Source organism: Cervus elaphus, chromosome 24 (assembly GCF_910594005.1).
Source record: "Cervus elaphus chromosome 24, mCerEla1.1, whole genome shotgun sequence".
Lineage (NCBI taxonomy): Eukaryota > Metazoa > Chordata > Mammalia > Artiodactyla > Cervidae > Cervus > Cervus elaphus.
The window spans coordinates 42,518,126-42,530,384 of NC_057838.1; the positions used below are offsets into that span (position 1 = coordinate 42,518,126).

Consider the following 12,259-nt stretch of genomic DNA (forward strand, 5'->3'; position numbering starts at 1 on the left):
AGGCATGATGCAAGTATCTCCCACTGCACACAGACTGGCCTTTCCTTTGACAAATTGGCCTTCTGGATTTTATATGGGGACTAGTTCATGACAAGCACAGTGAGTATTTTTCTAAGGCCTGTCAACCAACTAAATTGTGGATATTGAAATATTTCTGCCTCTCTCATCAGATCTTCCTTCGTGTATTTATCTCTACCACTTACTGCTATGCTTAGGCATTCAAATATTGAATAAATGCCCTAAATTTCCAGGAAATAAAACAAAACTATAGGCATTGTGACCTTATGGTACCTTTATCTTAAGCACGAGGACATTGTAGCCTAATGAGACAAAGTCCCTTCCTCAAACCACATAGGAATGTCAAGTCAAATGGATGCCAAAGATATTTCACTGGGGAAAAAGAAAATTAATGGACAGTGTTTGGACATAGAAGATGGATATAGTAGGCAGTAGAAGTGGCTGTTTTGAACTACCTACATGTACTGATACAAACTCAGTGGGTCAACATGAAACATATCTGGTATTTCCAAAAAAACTGGTGTGGCAAATATTCATAATTTCTTAGGTGATAATAAACAGGATGGCATACATCTATGTTTGAGACTAAAACAAAATGAAACAGAAAACCCACATGGCATAGCATTAAATTCAAGAATAAGTTTAATATTATTTCTGTTGGCAACAATGATTAGAATATGGCTTTAATGTCTAATTTGATTCCAAATGTATTTCTTAGTGAGAATCTAAAATGATTCACTATCTATGGATTTGATTAAAATAATATTTTGTTAGACTCTAATAGGACGTTAATACCCTTATGAGCCAGGCTGGCTCCATTCGTTGTTCATCTTAATTAGCTAACATTAACCATCATTAGGATTTTATATGGTACAATGCACATTACTTCATAACTTCCACCCAGATCACATGAAGCTAGATCATAATACATGTTATCAATCATCAACTTCCTGGGCTTTCCTAACACCTAGCTTTTATTTTAAAAGTTGAGGTCAATGTTAAGTGTTACACTTCAGCTGAAAAAGTTTAAAAAAATCAATGTTAATTAACAATGTTAATTAAATGTTAATCATGTAAATGAAAGCATTTTCCATTCACTTGCCTAGTAAATTATCATCAGGTAGTGGCCCATATATTATTTGAGATGACACAGGAAAATGGCATCTACTCAGAAGGAATGGGGAAGAAAATTCGATAAAACAAAAATTTATACATGGAAAGTATTTTTTTTTTTTTGACATGGAAAATCTATCTTTATTTCCAGAGAACTCACTGAGTGATATAGGGGAAGGGTATAGAAAAATAAAGATGAATATCTTGGATAGTATGATATTTGGAAGGTCTTTGGTCCAACTAAGCCTATCCTTGCCTTGCATAAAATGCAGACCACAGACGCTTGGATTCTGTAGTCTGAGTTCATGGAAAGAAGGAATTTTTAAACAGTATTTTAATACTGAGAGTATTAAAAGTAGATAGGGACCCTCAATGAACAGACCATCTGGAAAGGTTCAACTTTTCTATAGTCACTGCTACCAACAGGCAGTTAGACCAGAAACTTAGGTCTTCTTTGATTTTACAAACTGTGTTGTGGTTCTGAATTCTAAAGCATCCAGGGAAATCTCTAAGTAATGACACCTACTTGAGTCAATGTGTCTGCTTTATGTCAAATCCTGTGAAAAGACATAGACAGGAACTGTGTGGGTGTGCAACCCTTTCCTATTTCAGTGCGTGTGTGTGTGTGTGTGTGTGTGTGTGCTAAGTTGCTTCAGTTGTGTCTGACTCTGTGTGACCCCATGGACTGTAGCCTGCCAGGCTCCTCTGTCCATGGGATTCTCTAGGCAAGAATGCTGGAGTGGGTTGCCATGCTCTTCTCCAGGGGATCTTCCTGACCCAGGGATCGAACCTGCATCTCTTAAGTCTTCTGCATTGGCAGGCTAGTTCTTTACCATTAACTCACCACCTATTTCAATGCTACTATATAAAATATAATACATCAGACTCTAAAAACACAAATGTGTGAGTACACAAAAAATTTAAGAGTCACTGAGTCTAAGTTAATTTCATAGAAAAGACTGGAGGCCCAAAGATGCCAAAGTTCAGTTCAGTTCAGTCGCTCAGTCGTGTCCGACTTTTGCGGCCCCATGAACCACAGCACGCCAGGCCTCCCTATCCATCACCAACTCCCGGAGTCTACCCAAACTCATGTCCACTGAGTCCGTGATGCCATCCAACCATCTCATCCTCTGTCGTCCCCTTCTCCTCCTGCCTTCAATCTTTCCCAGCATCAGGGTCTTTTTCAATGAGTCAGTTCTTCACATCAGATGGCCAAAGTATTGGAATTTCAGCTTCAGTATCAGTCCTTCCAATGAATAATCAGGACTGATTCCCTTCAGGATGGACTGGTTGGATCTCCTTGCTGTCCAAGGGACTCTCAAGAGTCTTCTCCAATACCACAGTTCAAAAGCATCAATTCTTCAGCACTCAGCTTTCTTTATAGTCCAACTCTCACATCCATACATGACCACTGGAAAAACCATAGCCTTGACTAGATGGACCTTTGTTGGCAAAGTAATGTTTCTGCTTTTTAATATGCTGTCTAGGTTGGTCATAGCTTTTCTTCCAAGGAGCAAGCATCTGTTAACTTCATGGCTGCATTCACCATCTGCAGTGATTTTGGAGCCCCCCAAAATAAAATCTGTCACTGTTTCCATTGTTTCCCCATCTATTTGCCATGAAGTGATGGGACTGGATGCCATGATCTTAGTTTTCTGAATGTTGAGTCTTAAGCCAACTTTTTCACTCTCTTCTTTCACTTTCATCAAGAGGCTCTTTAGTTCTTCTTTGCTTTCTGCCATAAGGATGGTGTCATCTGCATTTCTGAGGTTATTGATATTTCTCCCGGCAATCTTGACTTCAGTTTGCGATCTGAGCTCTGTAAGGCTGGACCCAAACAGCTCTGTGTATTTTTACCATTTAATTCTTGTGTGTCATCTGTAAGTAGTTTGCATTTGCTTCCTCGTTTGATGGCAAGCTCACTTGTGTAGGTTGCTTTTCAACCTGACCCACGGGATAGAAGAGGATAGGGGATGTTATGACAAAAAGAGAACCAGAAGCATTAATCCAGCAGTGGACGAACATGGACAGAACTGCTCTCCAGCCCCACAACTGCACTGGGAGCTGCCTCTCCTGAGCCTGCGTTTCCTTCTTTTTCTTTCAATTCCATGGAGACACATCGTAACCTTTTGTCCATTCATTTTCTGCTTAAGTTAGAGTGTGTTTCTGTTGGTGGCAATGCAAGAATCTTAGCAAAAAAAATGCCCCACACGCATGTATCGTTTCTGCAGAGAGAAGACTGGCTCAGGTTTAGAAGTTCCCAGGGGAGGAGCTTGTTCCCTACCTGTGCCTACTGGAGAGAAGGGGATTGAGATGTATTGTATTCCATGTACAGAAGACATCTTTGCTCCACTCTAACAATGCACTTCAATTACTCTCAGATTTTTATATTTTGATAATCATCAACCAAAATTTGCCTGTATTATACTTTATTTGAGATCTAGGTGTACTGCAGATTTATATTGTGTTATTTCTCTGATCACTGTGTGATTTTATGCTTTGGGTCCAATTTCTAGTGTGAGAAAAATGGGAATGATGTCTCTCCCCCAGAAAAGACCAAGCTGAATGATTCCCAAGGGGGAAACATGCTTGAAAGAGAGATATCTTTTTTGTTGTTGTTGTTATTTTAATGGATCATGAAGTCCTTTAAGGAAAACTGAAATACCCAAGTCCTGTTAGAGATTTTCTCCAATCAGAGTTTCCAATCAGATGAACCAGAAGGGAGTAGTAGAGACTCTCTCTACTTTAGAACTTTTGACTTGTCTTCACTCTTCCTGAGTGTCCCACTCTGAGCCCAGATTGGGATTTGAGACTCTTTGCTCTAATACTTACTCTCGACAAACATCTCCTCCAGCAACAAAATACAAATAAACTATAAGGGACTGCAAAGAACTGTATGCAATGGATAAGATACACAAAAAGACCCAAAATGCCAAGTGTCACTTCTGAAGAGCCAAAAACAGGGTGTTGGGAGTAAAAACAAGATACTATGCATGTCTTCTGCATGTAACACCACCAAAAGGGTCAGCAAACCACCTAAGCCACCTCTTTAGCCCAATCCTTGGACACACCCCTACTCTGATTCCACATAGGGAACCAGCTCGTCCCCCACCTCCTTGGGGAGGGGGTAGGGTTACTAACTGCTTATTTTCTCTCCCCTCCCCTGCTGTAGCAGAGGCCCCAATAAAAATCTGCCTGAATTTCTTGTCTGACCACTGATCAATTGCTATTGATTGGGGAAGGCCAAGAATCCTGGTCGTAACATTCCTACCTAGAAAACACACATACATGGACACACTCACAAACACATACTTTCCAAGAGGAAACAACTTGGAGATCTCTCTATTGCATTTTCAAACTCCAATACTTTGTCTGATCATAATTTCCCCCTAACAACACCTGGGTTTATCTATATCCATTATAAGAAAATAAGTTTAAGAGAAATATCGGTCTTAGAGTGATTTTTAATGCCTTCTCTTTAATAGTGAGAAACCAACACCATTTAATTTGCCAGACTACCTTGATAATCAAATATAAGTCATTATGATTGGTAAACTGGAATGCCCCTCAGGTTTTGAGTCTTGTCCCTCCCTGCCTTGATAGATATATCCATTCTGGACCATAGTAACTTGAAGTCTGTGTATTTGTTGTTGAAAAGCCAACCCCCCCAAAGTTAATATCTTTGGGTGATTTTCATTTCCAGAATCTTGCATCTAGATTGGCAGTAGGATTCTGAGGGGAGTTAACAGAAGTGCCAAGTTTGTGGGGTTCAGATGGAAGGCCTGTCCAAGGGGCATACACAGGAGCAGTTGGCAAGGGCTGGAGCAGAGGACCACCAGTTGACAAGGACGAAGGCCCTGGGGACATGGGGTTAACCCTGAGATTATCCATGGAAGGCACATATCCCAGACAGAACAGAGACTGGAATCCTCTGTTGTGCCGGGGACCAGGGAGGTGAGCAAGAGGCAAATTTTTGGATTCTGAAATTAGTTCCACTTTGTAAGAGACACTGGTATCCTCAGAAGCCTAGGGAACAGAGGAGTCAAACATTAATTTTTTTTCCTTTTTTAGTAAATCTAAAGTCATGCTCACGGTGAAACCAGAGGGAAGGACACGTAGAAATTCTTAACTTTAATCATCCTCCATACTTGTGGAATGTAGGCTCACATGGAATCAGAGAGACCCACAATCACAAGCAGCAGTTTTGATGATGTGATTTACTGCTTGTGACTGAGCTTTTAAGATGGAATTAGATGCGGGAAATTTATTTTTAAGAGGCACACATAATTTGTCTTTGGAATTTTGATTCAAAAATGAGATAAGAGCAAGCTACTCTTGGGAAATGTGTACGTCTGAAGCTGTTTTTCCTTCCCACACTGTAGCTCCAAGATAAAACGCACCCATCGAAAAGCAGCTTGCTTTCTTTCAGAAGCGTTTTTACTTCTATAAACAAAATGCTAAACTAGAAAAAAAGAAAATGACTATCAATAGAGTGAGTCTCCAAGAAATTTTAACCTGAGAGTATTTTTGAAGACGAAGAAAAAACTGGCAAAATTAGAAAACAGTAAACCTACTTATGTAGATGGGAAATGAGCATATTAGAATTTTCTTCTTTGTAAATAATAAAATTCTTTGGTCTTTTATTTTTTGATTAGAAATATACTTATTTACCAATAAACTATTCCCACGTGATCCGAATCTCTCTGTTCACTGTCATGCTGCTCCATTCAGTCATTCAAAGGCCCTTATTTTCAAAGGAAACTCTGGCTGTGTCCATTGTACAATACTAATAATAACAATGGAAAAGTACAGAAAAACATCTCAAGTATTTTTCACAGTTAACAAACAACATGGGATTTCTCTCCTGCTATTCATGCATTAAAAAAAATATTTGAGTGAGATGCTTGTTTTTAAATTCAAAGGCCTACAATTTAATTTAGGGTTTCTCAACTCCAGCTTTGGCATTGTTTTAAAAAAAATGATGCACAAAAGAAAAATCTGGTCATCTTAAGTAATTTCTCCCTCTTCTTATTACACTTTCCCCCGCCCCCGCCCCTCCCGGTATTGGGTACAAGTGGCATTATAAATTTGTAATGTAATTTTGATCTAATGTGTATAAAACATTGGCCAAAGAAAGATGAGTTTCAGTTTGATGCCATGGGTTTTTGTTTAGGAAATAAACCTAATCTTGTGCTGAGTTGATGGGGTAGAACACTCAAAGTTTCGTAGTCCCAGGGGGCGAATTGTGGGCTGGCTAGAATCTGAGGAAATACTGTTCTCTTTTCCTGTCTTCAAGCCCTCGGTAGTTCTTTGCTTGTAGACTTAACTTAGTCACACTTTGATCTGTTGTGCTTTTCTGACTTGCTTTATTAAGTTATCAAACCCTTAAAACCAAAGCATTAAATGAAAGTCTTGGAAGACTGAAATCTGAAAAGCAACAAAATACTGGCCTCTGTCCCTTTTCCCTACCTGTATCCAGTGCTTACATCGTCTGTACTGGCATCACCATTTAAAAGCCAAATAGCAGACATGGAAGTAATATGAGTGTGTTGCCAGGTACCATGCTTCATTTTCATAGGGCTGTTGATTCGGACCAAAAAAAAAAAAAAAAGTAATTCTTCACTGAAAAAAAATTTAGTGGATGGATTGAGGAAAAAAAGAAAAAAAGATTCTCTAAAATTCCAGGATATTCTCCAGTCATCCAGGAGATCAATCTTTAGAAATGCTGGCCTTAGAAAGTGAGACGACTTTATGAAGCAAACTTAGTAATTCTTAGAATTACTAGCTATCTCCTTGGTATGGAAAAAGAGGGGTAAGTACCTGGATTCTAGAACAGAATGGAACCAAAGAGAATGATACAAAATGTGCCAATGTCCCAACTGCTTCTTATAAAATTCTCCTTCTAACACTTTTTAAAAATTTTTTGCTGCTGGAAATTGCATATATTTCTACATTGGAGGCATAGAGAACTTTACTCTTTAAATGGCAGCAACTTAAACACAGGACTTAGAACTGCCACAAATAACTCCCACTCCGGCGTGTGCACTACTTTACCCCAAATATAAAAATGGAGTGTTTGTTTTGATAACTCTTGAAATAGTTTTTCTTTATTTTCACTCTGAGTCTGAGATCTTTGGCATTTGACTAATTTACCATGCATTTAAGGCTGGTAGCAATATATCGGGAAAGAAATATGATAATCACTTGCTGCCACAAAGTATTCTGTATACTGTTCTCTTTTTCAGCTCTGGTTTCACATGTGTTGGTTCAATGGAATATTCAATAGACATTTATAGGAAATAAATTGAGAGATGAATGTAAACCATATGGCATCTGGAGGTTTATTTGCAAAGTCCCTGCATCAAAGCTTTCTCCAGATCACACCATATTAGCTATGTTTTTCCAGTCCAGCAGAATCAGGAAGGTAACCACAGACTTCCTTGATGGAAAACACATGAAAAACAGAGCAAATTTTAATACGTAGCTTAAGTTGCTGGTCAAGGAGCATCCCTTAAAATAATTTTATTACCAGTGTTTTCAGCACATTGTTTAGAATTGCATTAAAAACATGAAGCAAGTTGATCTTGCCTATGATTTCCTTCAAAATTACAGGGCACATTTCTATTTATTTATACCAATAAAAGTATATCTCTTTACTAGCATTTTCTTGAAACCTCATGACTACTTTTTGGCTTGGATATGTAAAAATAAATTCCAATCAAAGAGAACCTTAGTATTTAAATATGGCATGCATACAACTGTTCATTAGAATTTTTTACAAATAGAAATAGTGTGTACAAATACACTCATATATACAAAGGCCACTTTACTAAGCTTTGTAGAATCACATTATTATAAGTAATAGTTAAAAAGCATTGATTGGACAGAATGAGAAATGGGCCTCAAACTTAATTTATATATATATATATGTATATACATATATATATATATATAAATTCCTCAACCTTGAATGCTCTCTGCTCTCTGCAGTAGGTTACAGCTAGCATTACCTCTGATTTCAAATTAATTCTCATGCAGCCTGGTATATAAATCATTATGAAATGTCAAAAGCTTGTACACATCTATTTTTTAAGTTTTCACTTACTTTCCAAATAGTTTCCATTTTTCAGTGTCACAGACTTTTCAGCCACTCAGTCCATTTTAACGATTTTTTTTTTATCACTCTAAAAATTTCCCCTCATTTACAGCACATTTGTGTAAGCCTACGCACATACACGCACACGTTTTATACCCTGGGGTGTGGGTGATATCCATCATGGTAATCTGAAAAATTCTGGATTCTTTTCTTTGGCTCATACTGAATGGCCAAATAATGGGCACAGACAAGGGATAAAACGTTTTGCTATTTAAATAGGCAACAGCTACAGATTGCCTTTTATAAATAAATAGTAAAGATTAAAACAATAGTACACTGACCCCCCTGCTGCTTGCTGCCCATCACTTCCCATTTAGAACAGTTTCTAAGGAAAATGGTGCCTCACACTTTGCGGTCATTACTCAATTATCCATCTCAATGAAGGACTCCTCCTTTTACAGGTTATGCTTTGAAATTTATGGCAGTAAGTTAATGCCACTCACAACTTAAAAAAAAAAAGTATGTGAGCAGCATCACTTAAAAAATATGTGGCTAACTGCTGGAAGCTATTAAAAACCAAATAAACAAAAGAGATTACACTTCAAAGAAATGTCAACAGTTTTTCCTCTCTCAGAACAGACGAGTTTTCTTTACTTATATCCACAGCCACATCTGGAAAATGCTTATGGCTTTATACATCTTTTATGGTAAAATGAATTTATTGAGTTTTAAAATTTTCGTGATGGATTAATGCAATCTTCATAAAAGGTAAACCCACACCCTAGTAAAAACCCGTCTTAACACTGAAAAATGATTTCAATAATAAATAATAGTCCAATGTTAATTTTAAGGAGCAAGATGATTTCGAGAAAGCATTTGGTTAACTAGATTTTATATATTTTTTCTATTAGTACATGGAAATAAAAATGCAATATCTTGCTCCTTATGACCTATCTTTATGTGGGCACAATTAATTCTTAAGTTGAGGGAAAAATAAAAGAAGCAGTGTGCAAAGCCAACTCAAAAGTTTAACTGAATATACCTACTCTAATGAACTAACAATAAACTTACAGAATATAGTAAATTTACCAATAGCCAAGATCTCAAAGGGAAAATTTCAAAAGAGCTACTGGCTTTCCAGTTCTTCACAAAATTATACAGCCTAACTTTCATGTATTTAAAAGGTGAGATTTAATTTCTCATCTAAAAATACATCCCTGTTAGGAAGGACCAAACGATTGGCTTCACATGCTACACAACTTTCTCTTGTCAACTTGGCCCCAAGTTGACAGCCTTCATTTGATGTTGTTTTACAATTAACTGGGTAGTAGCAACTTGCTCTCTGTGTGAGCTTGCCAGAAAAAAATACTGCCTCTGGTATACAACCTAACATCCACATGTGGACACATGAGCAGAATAAGCTACATGTAAATTACTAAAGGTAGCAATTTACAATTTTGATGGGGGCAGAAGGAAAGACTTGAAATTTGGGAGAAGGTGTCATCTTTGTAAGTCAGTCCAATACTTAAGGGGGAGAAAAACCCCAAACCAGAAGAATGTTTAGAATGGAAAAACATAATCTGGACATAAAGTAAGTGGTCTGTAGTCAATAAAAAAGAGAAAGAAAAAGAAAAATAAACTCCAACAAGTCGGCTGCAGAATGGGCAAGTAGATCTATTTTGTTTATTTATAAGTGAGTAACAAGTAGATTCTTTCACACTAACTAAACCAGACAGTAATTATAAACACAGGTTGGTTAAATTCCATGCACCCTATCAAAGGAAACAAGCTTCTTTCTTTTCCAAACATTGTCCTTTGTTTATTGAGCTTCTTCGGGGCTTGGTTTCACTTAAAACTATGTCAGCACACATCTGTTACCCGACCCCCCCCACAAAACAATGTCAACCTTTTTAAGCTGAACCTGAATACTCATTATACAAAAATTTGCAAGTAACCTAACAGCAATTTCTAGAGTAGCCAGTTAGCATACTGAGTAAAGAATTTGGATTATTTTTGTTCCATTACAGAAAAAAACCCTACATTAGACTGTAATCATACAGGAAGCAAACAGTCGCCGCCTCAGTAGTTTTGGATAATTAGTTACCTAAATTTTCTGAGGTGAATTCAATGTACTTAGACTGAGGCACATTATTGCTTATATTCTGAAAGACCACAATACAATCTTGGTTAACAATGAAATTATAAATATTGGAGTAAAACGTCATTTTAGAAATCATTAGGTTTTATCAGTACAGTACAACTGAGTCCCTCATTTAAGGAACTGTTTTATTAAAAAAAAATGGGAGCCTGTGATATTGCTTATATTAGCTCATGTAAGATATCAGATTTCAAAAAACTTTAACACAGCAGACACTATTAAAACATCATTATTAGAGTTGTCATGCTTGGGTGGTTTCAACTAAAGTGAATTTCATGTATTCACTGGGAGACAGCAATAATAAATCCTGGAGTCTGCATTTCTAAGCAGTGACCTAGAGTCTTACAGAATTGACTTAATGAACAGGGCAATTGGATGAGTACAGTGGGTGGGGGGTACTGTGGGGAGGGGCAGAATCTGATAAAAGTTCACATGGAAATATACCCATGGCACCCAAACTCCCTCAGGCAACCACTCTAAGCAGGACGATCCAAGCCTACTCTGACTTTTGTGCCACTTGCGGGATCCACATAAGTGATAATGAGGTCAGCTTCTTGTGCAGTCTATACCACTTCCCTCACCACGGCGAACATGACTATCGATCACCAAACTCTCTCTGGAGTCTGAATGGAAAGTCATAGTCTTTCTCAATGCAGCACACTTGCAATCAGCCACTTTGCAATCAATCCATCTGCCAGCAAGGTGTTAGACTAGGAGCAAGCTCTTACAAGGTCTGTACCCCTAGCACTTTGCACCCTACCTGGAACCTGGTGGGAGGTAAAGAAATGTCTTAAAGATATGACTGCTCTTAACTTGCCTCAAATGGAAGACCACAGTAGTTGGGAGTGCTGGCTGGTGCCCAGCTGTCTGGGCTCAAACCCCAGATCTGCCACCCACTTATTCTGTACCTCTGGGCAGGTTACTCAACCTCACAGTTTCTCAGTTCTCTAATCTATAAAATGTGAGGGGTGGATGAGTTCATATAAGTAGAGCGCTTCAAAGAACGTCTGATACATAATCGTCACTCATTGCTTGCTGCTATCATTACTTTCCTTTATTGTTTACTGAAAGGCTTTGCCTATGTGAAAAGTTCCATGTAGCTTATTCTGCTCATGTGCCCATCTAGCACTTGATAAATTAACACACAAATGCCAGAGACATTTTTCTGAAGCATGGATCTCAGGATATTCATTTCTTTAAAGCCCTGAAGTGACTCCCCATTGTTGATGCAACATAGCCCAAAGTAACCTACATCACTTTCTCAAAGGTGAGGCCAACCTGTAATTTTGAGCCTATGGTGGGCTCCTGAAGCTAACTCCCCCCATCTCCCTGCACCTTTACTCTTGGGTCATGCCTAAATACTTGCTGTATGGATGAGCCAGGGGCTCTCATTTATTTCTACCACTGAGCTGCCATATTTCCTGTTCAGTTCCGCATGGGCAATTCCCTTCCACACCTGACAAACACAGACGTCTTTTGAGACACCGTTCAAACACTGCCTCCCATGTGAAGCATTTCCCAAATCCCTCAATGAACTGGTTGCTGCTCCGCACATTTTATGTATCTTCATTATAGCATTCTTACACTATGTTACATTGGCCTCTTGCATGGCCTGAATTCCTGCTGTCTTACTTACATATATATGTGGGTGTATGTGTGTGTATATATATGTCCCCTGTATTTAACACATAGGGATTAGTCATTTTTTTTTTTGATGAATGAATAATCCCTATCTCTAAATAATATATAAATTTTCTAGGCTATTTTCTTTTGTTTTTACTTAAATTGTTAAAGCAGAGACATTACTTTGCCAACAAAGGTCTGGATTCTCAAGGCTATGGTTTTTCCAGTAGTCAAGTATGGATGTGAGAGTT

General features: G+C 38.0%; 1 long non-coding RNA gene across 1 annotated transcript in view; it reads right to left on the bottom strand.

The window, feature by feature from the left end:
- Nucleotides 1-12,259, bottom strand: part of LOC122683108 — a 528,047-nt gene that overhangs the window by 65,945 nt on the left and 449,843 nt on the right. The window lies entirely within an intron of this gene.